The following is a 4,319-nucleotide window of genomic DNA, read 5'->3' on the forward strand; positions in this document are numbered from 1 at the left end:
CTCCGTGCTTTCTGCCTTCTGAACAAGACGCTTTTGATTGATCCCCACCGGGTATTATCCATGATGCCTTAACCAAAGCACAAACAATCATGCGGGACGCAGTTGTTCGTTTCAATCCCCCTTTTGCTTGGACCGCCCTTTCGGGTTTTCAATCCACCGGGATACCCCTTTTTGCCCAAGTCGCCTTTTCAGGTTTTCGACTTGCCGGGTGTACAGTTTTTTCTTTTTATCCCTTATTTTTGCCCGAACCTTTTTCTATTTTTGGTTCGCCGGGATGCCCATTTTTTCCTGGACTATTTTATTCTTTTCGTCCAGCGGGTCTCTTTATACGAAGTATTTTTTAACTGCGTCCACATTCACAGGGGATGGAAAATCCTCGCCATCCATGGTCGTTAACAACAAGGCTCCGCCAGAGAAAACCTTCTTGACCACGAAACGACCTTCATAATTCGGTGTCCATTTGCCCCTTCGATCGTTTTGAGGAGGAAGGATCCTTTTCAGCACCATATCACCTACGTGATACACTCGAGGTCGCACCTTCTTGTCAAAAGCACGCTTCATCCTTTGCTGGTATAGCTGCCCATGACAGATGGCTGCTAGCCTCTTTTCCTCGATCAGGCTTAATTCTTCGTACCGAGTCCTTACCCATTCAGCCTCTTGTAACTTCACGTCCATCAGGACTCTCAGCGAGGGAATCTGAACCTCAACCGGTAACACAGCCTCCATTCCATATACCAATGAGAAAGGAGTCGCCCCAGTAGATGTACGCACCGACGTTCGATACCCATGCAATGCAAACGGCAACATCTCATGCCAGTCTTTGTAGGTTACCACCATTTTCTGCACAATCTTCTTTATATTCTTATTGGCTGCCTCAACCGCCCCATTCATCTTCGGGCGATAGGGAGAAGAATTGTGATGCTCGATCTTGAATTCCCGGCACAGCTCTGCCATCATCTTATTGTTCAAATTAGAACCATTATCAGTAATGATCCTCTCGGGAACCCCATATCTGCAAATGATGTCTCTCTTGAGAAACCTGGCAACGACCTGCTTCGTCACGTTCGTATAAGAGGCTGCTTCAACCCACTTGGTGAAGTAATCAATAGCCACTAATATGAACCGATGCCCATTCGAAGCCGTAGGCTCAATCTTTCCAATCATATCAATGCCCCACATAGCAAACGGCCATGGAGACGACATTAAGCTCAAAGGATTTGGAGGCACGTGCACCTTGTCAGCATAAATCTGGCATTTATGACACTTCCGCACGAAATTGAAACATTGGGCCTCCATTGTCATCCAATAATAACCTGCTCTCAACAGCTTCTTTACCATTGCATTCCCACTGGCATGGGTACCGAATGATCCTTCATGAACCTCTTTCATCAATTGGCTTGCTTCTCTATCATCAACACATCTGAGCAAGACCCAATCAAAATTCCTCTTGTACAGAACCCCATCCTTATTCAGGTAGAACACCATGGCCAGCCTCCGCAGAGTTTTTCGGTCCTTCTTAGATGCTCCCTCAGGATACTCTTGAGTCTCTAGATAGCGCTTGATATCGTAATACCACGGCTTCTCATCATCAGGCGCTGTATCAACAACAAACACATAAGCCGGCCTATCCAGACGACCTACCTCCACACTGGGGAATTGATTCCATCTCTGCACTTTAATCAAGGCGGCCAGAGTAGCTAAAGCATCTGCCAAAGGATTCTCCTCTCTAGGCACATGATGCATCTTCACCTTGGTGAAAAACGTCAACAATCTCCTCGTATAATCTCTGTACGGCACTAAATGAGATTGATGCGTATACCATTTCCCGTTAACTTGATTTACAACCAGAGCTGAATCTCCATATATGACAAGGTTCTTGATCCTCAAATCAATCGCCTCTTCAATCCCCAATATACAAGCTTCATATTCAGCCACGTTATTGGTGCACTCAAATGTTAGCCGGGCAGCAAAAGGAATGTGGGATCCTTTCGGCGTAACCAAAACAGCACCAACACCGCTTCCATTCACGTTAACGGCCCCATCAAACATCAGAATCCATTCGGATTCAGGGTCAGGCCCCTCCTCCGGGATTGGTTCCTCGCAATCTTTCGATTTGAGAAACATGATGTCCTCATCAGGGAATTCAAACTTCATCGGTTGATAATCATCAATAGGTTGCTGGGCGAGGTAATCAGACAATACACTCCCCTTGATTGCTTTCTGAGAGGTATACTGTATATCATATTCTGTCAAAATCATTTGCCACCTCGCAACCCGTCCGGTCAATGCTGGCTTCTCAAAAATGTACTTGATTGGATCCATCTTGGAAATCAATAAAGTGGTATGAACCAGCATGTACTGCCTTAGTCGGCGAGCAGCCCAGACCAAAGCACAACAAGTTTTCTCGAGCAGTGAATATCTTGTTTCACAGTCGGTAAACTTTTTGCTAAGATAGTATATGGCATGCTCTTTTCGACCAGACTCGTCATGCTGCCCCAATACACACCCCATAGACCCCTCGAGGATTGTCAAGTACAGGATTAACGGTCTTCCCTCCACAGGAGGCATCAGAATCGGAGGCTCCTGCAAATATTCTTTTATTTTTTCAAATGCCGCTTGGCCATCATTATTCCACCTGACCGTTTGATCTTTTTTCAACAATTTGAATATTGGTTCACACGTGGCCGTTAGATGAGATATGAACCGTGAAATGTAGTTCAATCTACCTAAGAAACCACGAACCTCTTTCTCTGTTCTCGGTTCAGGCATTTCTCTTATTGCTTTTACTTTTGCAGGATCAACCTCAATTCCTTTCTCGCTTACAATGAACCCCAGCAATTTACCGGACCGCACTCCGAACGTGCACTTGTTCGGGTTCAACCTCAGTCTGAACTGTCTCAGCCGGTCGAACAACTTGGCCAAATCTACCAAATGCCCCTCTTCTGTTTGGGACTTTGCTATCATGTCATCAACATAGCATTCGATTTCATGATGAATCATATCATGAAACAAAGTCACCATGGCCCTCTGATAAGTAGCACCGGCGTTCTTGAGACCAAATGGCATCACCTTATAACAAAAGGTACCCCATGGTGTAATGAACGTTGTTTTCTCCATATCATCTGGCGACATTTTGATTTGATTATAGCCAGAAAAGCCATCCATGAAGGAAAACACCGAGAATTGAGTTGTATTGTCTACCAACACATCGATGTGAGGTAGTGGAAAATCGTCCTTCGGACTAGCTCTATTCAGATCTCGGTAGTCCACACACATCCTCACCTTCCCATCTTTCTTCGGGACTGGCACAATATTCGCAACCCATGGCGGATAATTAGTGACAGCAAGGAAACCAGCATCCCACTGCTTCTGCACTTCGTCTTTGATTTGCATCGCCACGTCAGGTCGAGTTCTGCGCAACTTCTGCTTTACTGGAGGACAATCTGCTCTCAACGGTAGCTTGTGCATAACGATATCGGTATCCAACCCTGGCATATCTTGATAAGACCAGGCAAAGATGTCGACATACTCTTTCAACAACGCCACCATTCTGCTCTTGACACTTTCCTCCAAAGCAGCCCCGATTTTCACCTCTTTCTTAACCTCGTCGGTACCCAAATTCACGACCTCAATCGGCTCTTCGTGCGGCTGAATCACCTTCTCCTCTTGTTTCAACAACCTGGCTAATTCCCCTGGCAGTTCACAATCTTCTTCGTCTTCTTCTTCAGCAAGATAGATTGGATTGTCGAAGTCATACAAGGGTGTAACAGGATTGTTATCAATGAGATCCGGAGAAGAATCGCATCTGCATGAATGTTGATTCATGCATTGCTTTAGAACCGGTGTAAGACAAATTGAAAAAGAAAAATGAAAACATTGCCATTTTTATTTTGTTTTTATTTTTTACACTGCAAAAATAAATGAAAAACAGGGAACACCGCTTTTAATTGAAAAACATCCTTTTATTAATGATGCGAATTTGCAAATATGAACATGAGGTGACCCTTACAATGAACCATTACGTATCGGGCAACACGTATGGCTTTCATGCATATAAAATGAAAACAGGAAAAATATTACTCTTCCAGCAGAGTGACCCGGATGATCTCTTCAGCCTTCCAGTTCTGGATTTCCATCCCTGGTGCGCACGGCTTTATCCACCGGTCCATGTCACAGTCGCTATCAGCATCTTCACCCATCATGCAGATGTGATCCGGATCCAGCATTCCGGCACTTGTAAAAGTGACTGACGTACGACGTCCTCTGCCTTGTCCTGAGCCTCGGCCCGGCTGGTACCCCACTCCAAAGCGATCCTTCTT

Source organism: Lathyrus oleraceus, chromosome 3 (assembly GCF_024323335.1).
Source record: "Lathyrus oleraceus cultivar Zhongwan6 chromosome 3, CAAS_Psat_ZW6_1.0, whole genome shotgun sequence".
Taxonomy (NCBI): Eukaryota; Viridiplantae; Streptophyta; class Magnoliopsida; order Fabales; family Fabaceae; genus Lathyrus; species Lathyrus oleraceus.